We start from the raw sequence: 15,696 nt of genomic DNA, 5'->3' as shown, positions 1-15,696 counted from the left end.
TAACAATGACCTCTAGATTCCACTGGTACACACATGCACACACACACATACCCACATGTGCATGTACACCTGGGTGCACATACACACGCACATATACACACACAAGAACACATACACATACCACACTCACCCAAAAAAATAAGAACATAGGTAAATAGAATGTCTCCATAGTCAATTGTCATACAAAATAAACTACAGACTATGAGTTGTATAGAACCCAAGCCACACTCTCTCTGAAATGCCTAAATGTCAGGGACTAGCTTCCCTGGGAAATGATGTGGGACTCCCCTTTGTATGCTATGAATACAAGTGGTTAATAAAGGACTGCTTTGGACCTATAGCAAGGCAGAACATAGCTATGTGGGGAAAACTAAACTGAATGCTGGGAGGAAAAGGGCAGAGTCAGAGAGAAGCCATGGAGCCACCAGAGGAGACAGACGCCGGAACTTTACCTGGTAATCCACAGCCATGTGGCTATACACAGATTAATGGAGATGGGTTAAATTAATGTGTAAGAGCTAGCCAATAAGAAGCTAGAGCTAATGGGCCAAGCATTGATTTAAATAATATGGTTTCTGTGTGATTATTACGTGAGTCTGGGCTGCTGGGGAATGAACAAGCGGCCTCCTACTACAGGGAAGAAGATTTAGTTGATGCACACTGGTTATTCTAAAATATCAGGCTTGGCTTAAGAAAAATGGAAGCATGTGGTTCCTTTCATTGGGTAACAGAAGCCTTGTTAGGATCATGGATAAAGTAAAAGTCAATTTTACAAAAGAGCTGGAAGGAAGAAAAATTATATTCCCTTTTAATTTTTTTTTTAAATTCGATGATAGATAGCAAAGAGAGAGGTCTGAGAGGTAATTGCTAACAGACAATACAAAAGACACTACAGAACACAGAATAAAATATTCCATTTCTTTATCAGGCCTCCATCACAAGTGAAATAAAAGAACAGAGTCACTGCCATTCAATGTCTCTGAACTTGCAATTGATTCATTTCAGTGATCAGTAAAGGGAGCAGATGAGGGCAGAGTGTGGGCCAGGAGCTGGACTGTGACTTATGTCAGCGTAGTGAGATGAATCTCCAGGTCTCCTGGATTCCAGTCTATGAGAAACTGTGGTTCATGGGGCAGCTGCCCTGGAAAGACCTGGAAGCTTTTTGGGAAGGAGACTCTTCTGCCCTACCCAGGCCTAGGTGTGCACACGTGTGTGCGTGAGTGTGTGTACGTGCATGTGTGTGTGTGTGCATGTGTGTGTGTGGTGTACCCACAGAAGCTAGGCTTAAACTGTCCCCGAAGTTTTTCATAGTGTGTTCGAATTTTGAAATACCCCATTCAATTTTCATATCAACAATCACAGAACAAACAGAACACACATAAAAGGGCCCGCTAAAAACACATTTTGACTACAACTTCATTTAATCAGCTACCTTGTTTACCAGTTCATGAATGTGCATTCATTCACATTATAACAACAAAGCAGAATCGTATGACTAAGAAGTATGCTTCAGTGGCTAAGACCTGAGAAATTCTTTCTTTCATCAACACCAAATGAATATAAACCAAAAGGATAAACTCTGAGTGCTTTCATATTTGAAGGGCCCAAATACTTGACAATTATAACCACTTGCTGAAAAAAAAAAGACCAGGATGTGCCCTGGACCAACCTGAACATTTTGATTATTAAAATGGTGAACTTTTTTTTTTTCCAGCTGTCAAACAGGCTTTTGTTTGCTCTGTGGGTCCTGGAGATTGAACTCAGGTCCTTCTGCTTACTGACTGCGCCAGGCTTACAGTTTGGACTTTCCTACTGATTTGACCTTTGAGTCATCAGAAGACACTGTGTAGAACTTTATCAGCAAAATGACAGCTGTCAGCTACAATGACTTCAGTCATATGGGAAGCTCAGAACAAGAACACGTATAGAGTGAGAAGATAGAGGAGCAGCTGCTGCAGGCTAGGGATGCAGTTAGGCTGAGAAGAGGAATGTGACACCTAAAGAGAACGGTGTTTTAATCTCAAAGTGTGCAATAAAGCCGTAATATTTCAATCTATCTGTGGATATACCCCACATGCTTCTATACATTACATGACTGAGTAGTATGGCCAGAGTGACTCAATCACATTGTTTTCAAAAGACAATACGTTGTAGGGCACTGCCTACCTTTTCTTCTACCAGATTCAGTGTTTCAAGTTTCACACTGGGGTCTCTAATCAATTTAGAGATGAATTTTGTGCAAAGTGACAGACACAGGGCTGATTTCATTCCCCCCCCCCCCCCATGGACACCCAGTTCCCCCGCACCATTTGTTGAAGATGCTGTCTTTTTCCCTGTGTGTATTTTTGGCATCTTTGTCAAATATCAGATGCCTGTAGGTATTTTATAGAGATTGCACTAAATTTTTAAATGACTTTGGGTAGAATGGTCATTCTCACAGTATTAATTCTGCCAACCCAGGAGCATGGGAGGCCATTCCAGCTTTTGGTGTCTCCTCATTCTCTTTCTGGAGTTTTCACTGTAGAAGTCTTTTGCCTCCTTGGTTAGGTTTGTTCAATTTTTGAAGTTGTTGTGAATGAAATTGTTTCCATAATCTCTTTTTCAGTGTGTTTCTTGCTGATGCATAGAAAAGTTACTGATTTTCTTAAATTGATTTTATATTCTGCCACTTTAGTGAAATTTTTGGAACAGGATTCTATTTGCCTGGGAACTAAAGCCGATCATTGACAGATAGGACGTTATAAAACTAAACAGGTTCTGTACAGCAAAAGAAATAAGCAGCTGAATGAAGAGGAAGCCCATAGAGTGGGAAAGTATCTTTGCCCTCTGTGCAGCTAACAGTTAATATCCAGGACATATGAGGAACTCCAAAAGCAGAGCAAAGACAACAAAGGACAAATGTTCTCAGAAGAAGAAATCACAATGGCTAAGAGATATCTCAAAAACATTTAACTGCCTCACCAGGTAGGAGATTCAAACTCAGACAACTCGGAGACTTCATCTGACACTAGTTAGGATAGCTAAGACCAACAAAACAACCAACAACAAATGCCAGCAAGGATGTGGGGGCAGGGAGTTCACTGTTGTTTGGGTTGTAAACTGGCCCATTCACTATGGGAATCAGTATGGACAAATCTCAAAAAGCAAAAAGTAGATCTACCATATAGCCCAGGTATACCCCTTGTTGCCATATGCCCAAAGGACTTGACATTCTACTCCACAGATACTTGCTCAGCCAAATTCATTGCTACTTTACTCACAATGCCAGGAAATGTAATCAACCTAATGCCCTCTTCACTTGATGAACAGGCAACCAAAATGTGGTGCATATTTAACTTGTAAAGAAAACTGAAGCCATGAGACTTACAGGTAAATGGATGGAGTTAGAAAATATTATACTGAATAAAAGCTGGACACGGCGGCACACATCTTTAATGCTAGCACTCAGGAGACAGAGGCAAACAAATCTCTACCTTCAGGGCTAGCCTGCTCTACAGAGCTAGTTCCAGCATAGCCAGAACTACATAGAGAAACTATCTTAAGAAACAAAACCAAAACAAGCAAAATACACTGAATGAGGGACCCCAGACCCAGAAAGACAAATGCCATATGTTTTTTCTCACACGTGGATCTTAGCTCCAAATCTTTAGATGTAAAGCATGTTTGGAGTAACTGTAGAAACTGGGAAAATAGAAAGGGACCACAGTGAGTGGAGAGGAAGGGCGAGAAGGAGTTTTAGGGGAGGGAACAGCGGGACACAGGGGCTGTGAAGAGGGAAATGGGAAAAATGGGACAGGGCGTAAAAATTGCCTGGGAAGTGGAGAGTGCACGAGTGTGTGTGTGTGTGTGTGTGCATACATGTACACACATATGTATATAGTTTAAATAAATTTATGTCAGTTGGGGTGACAATGTTCCTCCAAGAAGCATAGACTAGCTAACACAATAGTTCCCAGTGCCACACATGAGAAACCTCTTTCCCAGTTGTTGGCCAGCAGAATTTGTGAGACCACCTATACAATATAGACCATTGCCGTTGGTCGATTCCCAGAAATGGCCAAAGTCTCCACACACTTTTAAGACAAGAATAAGGACTTGGAAGAATGGAGCCAAAACTGACCGGGAAGCCTCCTCCATGAGGGCTAGCTCTCATAGTACCAGAGGGAGCAGGGCAAGCTGCCAAAGGAGAAGAACACCAGTAGTCCTGTCCAGCCGCAATGCTTACAAACAACAATGACCAGAATGGCAAGATATCCTGACAGGTGCAGTAGTGGTGCTTATTCCCGGGGGAAAACCAACAGCCATCTAGCTGGACTTAAGGACCTCTCAAAAAGAAGGAATTCATGCTGGCACTGTAACCCATGACTGATGACATCATGGAACCTAGACGAGAACTTAACACTGCCAGTTTTAAAACCCAGTATAATGTCTAACTGCACACTAAACCCTTATCCTTATGCCCACAGATGAGTGCAGCTCTCACAAAATTAAGGAAGCTTCTTCTTCTTTTTTTTTTTTTGCAAAGACAGAGATCATACAGAAAGCCACACATGGACAAAATGCAGAAAGCAACTGACTGTGTGGGGTGGCCAGCCCTAGTTGATATTCCTACAACACAGCCCCTACATCTAAGGCTCAGGGAACACTGAGGTGGGAGGGCGGAAAGATTGTAAGAGACAAAGCACCAGAATGGGATGTTTGTTGTTGCACAAGGTCTTCTACATATGACAAAGAAATCTCTGTTACCCTCTAGAAAAGCTGCAGGCAACTGATAGTAGCTGAGAGACAGAGAATCAGTCTTCCAGAGAGACAAGACCCTGATAGGCTAGCAAATCTCAAGAGGTCAGCCCTAACACATATGAGCAACACTCAATGGTCGCTGCAAATTCTGCTTATAATCTGGTGTGTGTGTGTGTGTCTAGAAATTATAAGTAAAGAATAAGGGGTCATGAATTTGAGTAGTAGTAGGAACTTAGAAGGAACTGGAAGGAAAGGAAGAAGTTTGATATAAATATAGCATACATATGAAATTCTCAAAAACTAAATAAGTAGCTTTATTTAAAACAAAAAACATGTCATTAAGCTTGCTAAAACTAAATAATTTTAATGTTTATTGTAAATTTTTTTTATTAAATACCAAGAATTGAGCAGTGTATAAAGAAAGGCGTTCATTTAGAATGGTTTTGGAGGATGGAACACTAAGTCTAGGCAGCCCATTTGTTTGTCTTTAGCATCACAGGGGAAGCAAGTGCGACAGACATCATCAGATGGTGAGATGGGATGTCAGGATGCAGGGTCAAGCTTACTCTTAATAAACTCTTAGGGGAATTGACTAGGGATTCAAGAGAGCCACCAAGTCTCTTCTAGGGCAGACCCCCCAGCGGCCCAGCAGCCTTCCGCCAGGCCTCACCTATTATCTCACCCATTAAAGGTCCTTCAATTTTTACTCTGTTACACTCGGACTGAGACCTGAATGCACAAACCTTGGAGAGACAATGCACTACCAAATGATAGCACACGGTGATTTGATGGGTTTGGTTTACTTAGAGAAAACTCTATCTTCAGTAAGGAAAAGACATGGGATTCACTATTGTGACCATGAAGGAAAAAACAGTTTACTTTTAGAGTTATCAGAAGGAACTTAGGAATGGGAAAAACTGACCCCCAAGATCCACAGGGTGGGCGGAGAGAGCTGACCTTGGAATTTTGTGCTCTGACTCCTACCTGTACACCAGAACTCACTAGCCCATCCTCCCACGTGCAGATAAAAAGCGAAATAAAAATGAAACCAAATTGCAGGAACCAAGTCATTTCTTCCTAACAAACCAGCACATCCTCCTGGGAGATCCTGCTCAACCTTTACCGGCTTCACCTTTCTCCTCGTGTGCTAGAATCTTATCTACGGATTTAATTAGTCCAACTAATTCCTAACACATTGATCACTGTAGCAATCGATTTAAAATGTAGCATTAGAGTCATGGGTGGTGGCACACACCTTTAATCCCAGTCTGGGGAGGCAGAGGCAGGAGAATCTCTGTGAGTTGTAGGCTAGCCTGGTCTATATAGTGAGCTCCAGGACAGTCAGGATGACATAGTGAGGCCAATTTCAACAACAACAACAACAACAACAACAACAACAACAACAAATTAGCATTTAAATGGCACAAAATTGGATACTGCACCTAATATACCTACCTATTCTCTAGCCTCAAAACAGAATTATAGTAATAGTTTTAGTTCCCAGCCGAGGGTACACACTGTTAGGATAAAAAAGGAAGTTCACCCATACTGCTCTTCAGTGGTCTTCCAGCATGATACAACCAAGGGTTGTGTTTTAGGAATTTACAAAGTCCCTTGGCTAAAACTTTTATAAGAATGGACTAATTAATGAAATTTTATTCTTGACTAAGTAGTGGTGCAATTTCCCCCCTCATACACAACTTCTTATTTATTATAGCTTTTCAATGACTATTTCGTTAAGACTTACATACCATTAAATTCCCATACCTTTAAAATGTAGAATCCCCACACCGTGTGTGTGTGTGCTCTCACAGGTGCCCATTACCTCGTGCATGCTATATAGACACTCTGCCTCTGAGTTACACCTTCAGCCCAGTTCAGTGAGTTACAGTCTATTCACAGAATAGGCTAAGTGATGACATGGCACGGGCCATCATCGCTATTGTCTGATTTTAGAACAATCCGATTGTCTCCAAGAGGACTCCTATACCTCTCAGCAGTCACTCCTCATTCTTCCTCTTTCCTGAGCCCTACCAAATAGTAACCTATGCTTTTACGTCTATGGGTTTGCCTTTACTGCCAGGCCACATGAACGGATTCATACAATATGGAGCACTTGTATCTCGAGTCTTTCACCTCACTTGATGCTTTCAAGCTGTAGTACATATCTACTCTATTGCTTTTGCTGTCAGGAGGCCCATCGTGAGGAATATGCAGATATGCTTGTCCATTTGGCATCTGGGTGGATAGTCAGCAAACCAGCTGAAGGCAACTCTACATTCTACATTTTGAACAGTTACAAAAATTGTTTTCTAATGTGGCTTCATAAACAAACAAAAAACTTAAATTGTATTATTGTGTAAGTGTGGGCATATATATGTTGTGGCACTCACGTGGAGGTCAGGGGACAGCCCCCCTGGCAGAGTTGCCCCCCCCCCCATTCAGAATCTATTTCAAGCCTCCAGGCCTATTCAGGTCCTCTCAGTAAGCGGCTTTGCCCACTGAGCCATTTCATCAGCCATGTTGCCTCCTGAGGTTTGAACAAAACCCCCAGAAACAAGCTATCTTTTTTACATGTCTCTTGTTCTTTAAGCAGTCTTGGAAAATTAGTCCCATTTATTTTGTCCAATAGTTTACAAGAAACCTGATCTCATTCAAACCTTACAATAATGTGTTGAGTCTTCTAAGGACCAAGCCCATGGCTGAGAAAAGATAATATTTAGCAATACGAGTCTCACAGAGGCATATACACAGATTCTCTGCTGGGTGTGGTGGTGCACACTGGTAATCCCGGTACTTGGAAAGTGGAGGCAGGCAGGTCTAGAGTTTGAAGTCAGCTTGGGCTACATGTTTTACAACACACACACATACACACACACACAAATAGAGAGAGATGGGAGGGGGCTTTCTGTCAGGCAGTGTGTTTTTTCCTGTGACTACCCCATCAGCTCTAAAGGTCTGAATGGTAATTACTAATCCTAGGTTAATGTTGGCATTTGCAATCATTTTGGCTTTGCTGCTGTCAAAAGGCAAATACTAATACTTCTCCTGATCACCAAACCATTGGGGCTTTAGGAACTCACACAGTGAGAGGAGACTGTGTGCATCAGCCCCTCTTGACCTTGGGCACATCCCTGTCCATCACTCTGGTCTCCCACTTAGAAACCTAGGGAAAGTCCTGTCTGTTTACAGCTTCTTGGAGGGATAATGGGCGTTTATGAACTGCAACATGCTAACTCCTGCCTGGTGCGCAGGAAGGAGTAAATAAATCTCATCGTTATTCTCATTTGCTATTTTTAAACCAGTCATAAAATTATAATATGAGTTAGATTTTAAAAGGAACCATTTTAGGTAGAGTGACTAAGTGCACTTAAAAATAATGTTCTGGCTTGGGCTAATGCTTCCAAAGGTGTTGTTTGTCCTCATGTGCGCGACAGATGAACAGAGCACACCACGATTCGTTCCTGACATCCGACTGGACCTTACAGTGGAAGGAGTAGCAGGGGGACAACCAGAGGTGCTGAGGGTGGGCTTCCGTCTCCCAAATGAGCAGAACATATCCCGCTTCCATTTAAAGGGTATTTGGGAATTAAATAAGAAAGGATTTAGAAGAAACATTTCTTAAGAATCAGAAGTTTAACACATCTTCTTGAACTCCTATTTTGTTCCTAAGTAAGTCGAAAAATAACTAAAAAGCAAGTTTAAAACAGTTCAGTCCTTAAAATCCTAATATTGTAAACATTTAAGATTGCATTATTATGGAAAAGAAATATTTTACAATCAAAATTTTGAGGATATTTGCTCATACTTTGGTAAAAAAAACATTTGAAGTCAGTTTCATTTTACAATGCAAGGAAGTGCTTATCGTGCTACTAAAGAATCGGACTTATTTTAGAGAAAAATACACACACACGCACACACACACACACCTTGTTACTCAGTGGCTACTCACCAAAGTGTTTCTGCCAACTGGGCTGTGCAGAGCCAATCGGAAAGCTAATGGTATCATTGGGAGGTTAATTACTGTTGTGGATTTTCACAAGGCTTATCAAATTTTAACTGAGCTTTCTTAAGGCAGAGTGACCTCATGGTCTTGGTGGGCTGAGGAATCACATGGCAAGGACCAAAGGAAGAGTTCAAGAACAAGGCCCATTCCCTTTCTGTTTCACCTGAACGTAACCAAGGGAAGGAAGGCAGGAAGCCATCTAAGTGTTTCCCACTTAGATCCTGGACTTAGGTCTTGGCTCTCATTCATGCTCTAACTCAATAGTAGCTGCCCTTCCTTGGGTAATTTCTTGCCTGGAAACCTCAGATTCCTCATCAGTAAATTAAAGATAATACTGGTAAATATGTAAGAGGGGAGTTGTAGATACTAAAGGAGATGATACAGTCAATTGTTTTAGAGCAGGGCCCAGCTTACAGGAAAGATTAAATACCCCCACTTAACACTGTAAGAGAATGGGTGCTGTTATTCTGACCGTATAGAAGAGACTCCTCTCTACAAGAGTGCATTAGAATTAGGGACCTTCAGATAAACAATTATACAGCAGAGAGACTCTTACAAAGACCACCGGTGGAAGGGAAGATAGAGAGGAGAGAAGATCTGAAGGCATGAGCAGTCGATTCTTGCTTGCAAAGGATTTGGACAAGTGAATAAGGACCGGCAGTGAGAGGGCAGAGCCTGAGCTCTAACTGGCCCTGATGGTTAATCTCTACTGCTATTGTGACTGGGTTTGGAATCAGCAAGGAGACACCAGGGGCAGTTGAGAGGCTATTTCCAGAGAGGCTTATCTGAAAGGGGAAGGCTTACCTGGAATGTGAGCAACACCATCCTATAGATTGGGGCCAGAGATGGAACAAAAAAGAAGAGGAGTTGGGGGCACCTGACTTAGTCTCTTTTGCTCCTGACTGAGTGTGCAGTGTGACCGGCTGCCTCATGCTCCCACTGCCATGATGGTCTATACCCCTTTACCTAAAATGAAGGCTTCTCTCTGTAAGTTCTTTCATCAGGCATTTTTAGATAGCAAGGAGAAAAGTGCACTCTCCTGGGTCATTTTTTTTATATTTATTTATTGATTGATTGATTATGTATACAACATTCTGTCTGCATGCACACCTGAAGAGGGCACCAGATCTCATTACAGATGGTTGTGAGCCACCATGTGGTTGCTGGGAATTGAACTCAGGACCTTTGGAAGAGCAGGCAATGCTCTTAACCGCTGAGCCATCTCTCCAGCCCCTCCTGGGTCATTGCAACAGTCTCACGTCTTAACCGTTCTGGGAGCTAAAGCCACAGCCCAAAGCAGACAAGCCTCTGCCATCTTAGTTCTAGTCAAAGATAAGATCTCCACTATTGGGGCTGTGGTTGGAGATACTTAATGAAGTCTTTGACCAGAGAGAGAGAAAAGTTCTATTGGGATCAGAGGAATTAAAAAAACAAACCAAAAACAAACAACAAGAACAGCAAAACGATGTGGCAAGGGGAAAAAGGGAAGAAAACAATCCCCCGCCCCGAACCCCATGGATGTTTTAATGAAGTACCATGTGCTTCTGGAATGCAGGGGGAGAAAGAGTTCAGTGAGGGGCAGGGGTTATTACACTTGCATAAAGCTCTAGTTGGTGTGAGTGGAAACCACATGGTTTAATCATTCCTTAAGGGCCCTCAGCGTGTTAACTTCAAAAACAATAGCAGATCCTGAGATACTTTCAAGATCATGTTCCCAAGACCAGTTCTTGTAACAAACTATAAGTTGTGTTTTGAAAAAAATAATAGCAACAAGAACAAAAGTGCTATGCCACCCACTGCCAAGTGACTTATTCATGGTGCTGGCAACTGGAAGGTACAAAAGGCAGGGGCACAGAGGTTTGGGGTGAAAAGACTTATTTTTAACTGCTTGAATCTTGATGAATGATGCTTTGTGAGAGTAGTTTATGGACATTAGTCTTATCGGGTATTTTCAAAAACAAATCAATTAGGCTAATTAGGTTAAACACATCAGACAGTATCCACATCTGGAACTTTCTCCACACATAGAAGCATTTTGAAAGCTCTGAGACATCTTTCATGAAAGAAACCAGCTTACATCTATTTAATTACTTCTTGTGTGTGTGCATGAGGTTATGGGATCTTTCCCCATTTAAGAGAGGGGTGGGAACTAAGCACCCCGGGAAATACAACAAGATAGAAGATTGCATACAAGAACTGTCTTCACAAAGAGAGAGAAGACTGTCCTGGCGCAGCAATGACAGCTCTGGGTGAGGATGCTACTGGCTGCTCTGTGTGGGTTTTCTCTGTAGGAGTTCCTGTCCTAGGCACTTTACAGAGACTGACTTCATTGTTCCTCATGGAGACCGCTTCTGGCAGACACTATTAACTCCAGGTCATAGATAGAAAACCAAAGGATGCTTGACATAACTTGAAAAGATATTTCCAGAACATCTATCTGGAAAACACAGGGAAGCTACTTGACAGTATAGGCACAGGTAAGAACTTCCTGCAAAGGGTTCTAAGAGTCCAGGAACTAACCCCAAGAACTGACAAATGCAACCACATGAAATTAAAAAGTTTCTGTACAACAAGGAGAGCACAGAGTGAAGAGACAGAGATTGGGGGGAAAGCTTTCTTAGTCATATTGCAGGCATGGATAACACCCAGAATTACACACACACATGGTGGTGGTGGGGAACAGAAAGAGAGGGAAGGGGAGAGAAAGTGGGGAGAGAAAAAGAGAGAGAGACAGGAGTGAGTGTGGGTATATGGCATGAAACAGGGAAGGGACCAAATGAGACCTGTGCTGGTTTAAGTGAGCCATGTCCACCATCCTCCATAGGCTCAGGTATTTGAACACTCCGTCCCCAGTTTGTGGTACATGTGCCCACCCACACCCATACACCCCCACACACATATGCATACATATGCACACACATGGATGCACGCACACACATACACATAAATATTTTTAAAAGAAATTGATCTTAATAATATAGTCTACTTAATATACCTTATCCAGAGTATTACCAGTTCAACATGCAGCCTTAGCCATGTCCAAGACCAGCTGGAGACCACAGAGGATGGAGCCTTCCAGGTAGTTTACAAAGTAAATGCAGTAGGCAGTGGGACTGGGGAGTTCAGATGCGCATGCAGGTCAGCATTCAAAGGGACTTACGTTCAAATCCTGGCTTCTCCACATCCGTTCTGTGTGACCTTGCACCCACACCATTTTCTCCTTACCTACAAAATGTGAAAACCTACCAGCTACTCTGTTCTGGGGTAGCAGGCAGACTTAAGCAACTTAAGATGTACTGGGTATTGAAACAGAGTCTGTACATGACAAGCGCTCTGGAGGTGATAGCTGTGGTGGCTTTCCACGGCAGAGTGCTGTGGTGAGGATGCAAGAGCCAGGTGGCTCCTGAGCTTGCCTGCTGTTTTGACACTTCAGTGCAGCCCGTGGGTGGCCTTGCAATGCCTGTGGCAGGAACAAGGTTTCCTTCTCAGAGCTGAGATTAAAGAGCCCGTGGGACTGGAGCTCTTTAAAGACTGGGACCAAGTCCCAGAGAGCATTCCTTCTGAATGGGATTGATACAGGAGCCTCCTGGGGATGGGGATGCCTCTGTCTAACAGGGCTTGCAACAGTAACTCCTTTCCTCCCCAGGGTGTCTACTCCCCTGGACAGGGAAAGGAGGAGTCAGTATGTCAATCTGATCTCCACATTTATAGGCTACCTTTCCCAGTATTCTGGCCTGGTTCTAAAGAGTTCTGTTTTTCTTTTCTTTTTTTATTATTTGTGTGTGTGTGTGTGTGTGTGTGTGTGTGTGTGTGTATGAAGCTACCATGTACATATGTTTTCACATGTGTTGAGACTAGAGGTCAACATCCAATTTCTTCTCCGTCTCATTTTCTCACTTAACTTGGAGTTCACTAATTTGTCTCCACTCCCCAATGCCCCAGGGGTTACAGACACAGGCTACTGAGTCTGGCTTTTCGTGTGAGTGCTGGGCATTTGAGCTTACCTATACATTTATTGTGTGGCAAGCACTCACTAACCAAGCCATCTTTCCAACACCCAGCACCTATTTTGTTACTCTTAAGTTGTATTTTGTATCTGTTCAGCTCTTGCAGGAACAATCTAATCTCTTAAATGAACAAAAGGTCAAAAACTTCCTTTTCTGCAGGTTTGAGGCAGCTTCTTGAACAACCCCACAGTTCATTCTTAATTATCCTCACACTGAGATCCGAACTTCATTTTGCTCCTGCTTTGAAACATCCCCTTCTGGGCACCATCCACAAGCAGCTTTCCCTTGAGCCATACCCCAGAAAGGATACAGGTCTGAAAACTGAGGCTTGTGTTGTGGGCCTAAGCTGCCATTCATCCTAGCTCAGGGCTTTGATCCTCTCAACACAGAGAAAAGGAGCAGAACAGAAGCTCATTATGTTAGATAAGAGTGAACAGAGACAAACAAATGAAGTCCTTAGCTTCAAGAGGGTAAAACCCAAGGCTCTTTCTTGGCTATTGTCGGTCTCAGAGACAGCGTTATAAATAGTATGCACTTTGACACCATTTGAAATTGGTTAGTTGGCAGTACTGAGGTGGAGGGATCTTCAGGGTTCTTAGGTCACTCAACAGGAATTACTATTTGTAGAAAAGTCCTCAAAGATTTAGAATGGGTTTATTTGCAATATAAGAGAAAACCAGTGTTCATCAACTATATAATGGGTGAACATTATATTCATACAATGGATAGTATGGATATACAATGGATACTATGGATATCCATAGTATAACATTATATCCAGACAATGGACTAGTACTCCATAGTATAACATTATATCCAGACAACGGAATAGTACTCCATAGTATAACATTATATCCAGACAATGGAATAGTACTCCATAGTATAAAGGGTGATGGACTGGTAAAGGCAGCAGTGTGGATGAATCTCAAATACAATGAGCTTGCTGATCCTGTTTATATAATATTTTGGAAAAGTGATACAAATATTATGACACGATAATATTTGCCCAGATTCATAGAACCGTGGGCTAAGAAGATGAATCTTAGAGCATGTAAGGTGCACCTTAATATAAAATGGAAAGATGAACACTAGGAAACTAGAGGAAAAGAAAAAGTTCTGTAACATTCAGAAAGAGTAGAAAAATTCCAAGGTTATATCAAAATCAGCTTGAACCCTTTCCAGACACAAACTGCATTTTTCAAATGCTCTATCCTAATACCACACAAGAACAGGCAGCCAACAAAAAAAGGAAGACTCACCCCAACACAGTCTTAATCTCGGTCTGCTCTCTGGGTAAAATTTACCAGTCCCAGTACACACAAGACTCAGACTTTCCTACCTCTCTCTCTGCAGTACTTCCTATTCATTAAGGATTTGCATTTTCATAGCATATTCATGCAGACATCTGGTCCAAACATAAAAAAGACACATGAAAAAAATTCATCCACAAATGATTCACCAAGGAATGACTACAATATCAACTCCGTAACAGTCTGATTTTCATAAAACAAACAAACAAACAAAACAAACAAAACAGAACTCAGTGGAGAAAAAGCTGTGAATTTTAAATCTCCATGGTATGATAAATAGCCTTTCCTTGGGCCAATGATCTTATTCCCTATAAAGAGACCCAAGAGACTCTACAATGTCTGATTTGAAAATAACCCATCCTGGGTAAAGACTGGAGGAAGGATCCTCATGTTAACTCCCAAGAGCTCTGCCCCTGTCTGCTAATTCTCAGGCCCGCCCATAGAAGATGAGCATCCATACCCATTTCAGGAGGCCTCTGGGAGTATGACAACATTAGCAAGCAGCTGCACTACCTGCTCCCTTATTAGCAACTGAAGTATAGCAGGAACTCCAAAGATCCTGCTGGGCAAGACACAGGAAATTCCTGAGACTGGCTGCCATGAGGGAAGTACACAACCCCCTGGCTCTTTCTGGGTTCAGAAACTCAAAGTGCTCTAAGAAGGGGTCAGGAGAGTCCTTCGCACATCGGTGACAAGAGCTGTGTCCTCAGGTCCAAACCTATTGGCCACTGTATACTTCCATCCTCAAATTAGCTCCTCTGGGAAATCACAGGTAAGGGACTATCCTGAATGGCAAGGGAGATGGTGAGAAGAAATACTGTGGATTGAGAATGTTTCCATAGGCCGGAAAACGCCGGCAAGAGACAACATAATAAACAAAACACAAAAACAGCCCAAGTCTAGCGAGACGGCTCAGTAGATTAAGGTCTCACCATGCAGATGAGAGGACACAATTCGACTCCTAACATCCATGGAGACGCTGAATGGGAGTAAAGCCATCATTTGGGAGGCAAGATCCCCAGGGCAAGCTTGTTAGCTAGATTAGATAGAGTTAATGAGCTCCATGTCTAGCAAGCAATCTTCCCTCCATAAATGAAGTGGAGCGCAATTGAGGAAGACACCTGACACAGACTCTGGCTTCTATGCACAACAGCACATATGTACGTCATACCTGCACAAATATGAGTCCACACACTTGTGAACACACATACTTACATACACGCGTACTGCACACAGACAAGCAACAACAAAAACGCCCAACCACGTTGCCTTCTGTATTTCACCAAACCCCTCCGTTTTGGAGGAGCTGTCAGAGGCTCTGTGTGGTACCTGCTCTGCAGTTGAGGGCTACTTCCATTTGTGCTATGCAAATTAGTATAGCAGCAAACTCATCAGGATGAAACATAGACTGGAATAAGTGGGTGAGGAAAAATTGGCCAGGTGAAACAAATCTAAACCTACACGGCAATTGTAACATCGTCAACAGCGACACCATGAAGGCTATTGAAGAAGCAGCCACCACTCACAGTGTGCGGACTGTGTTGAGATCACAATCTAACCAAACAGAAAGCTGGGAGACAACTAGGAGCAGCTTTAATGTAGGTGCTGTTCAGGTGTGGGTGCTGACCACAGT

At 42.5% G+C, this 15,696-nt stretch overlaps 1 protein-coding gene across 3 annotated transcripts in view; it reads right to left on the bottom strand.

The window, feature by feature from the left end:
* Positions 1–15,696, bottom strand: part of Adamts9 (ADAM metallopeptidase with thrombospondin type 1 motif 9) — a 174,699-nt gene that overhangs the window by 145,023 nt on the left and 13,980 nt on the right. The gene's annotated exons all lie outside the window — the stretch shown is intronic.

Source organism: Chionomys nivalis, chromosome 1 (genome assembly GCF_950005125.1).
Source record: "Chionomys nivalis chromosome 1, mChiNiv1.1, whole genome shotgun sequence".
Classification (NCBI taxonomy): Eukaryota; Metazoa; Chordata; class Mammalia; order Rodentia; family Cricetidae; genus Chionomys; species Chionomys nivalis.
Note: the sequence above shows the minus strand (reverse complement) of the source record. Positions and strands in the feature narration are given on the sequence as shown.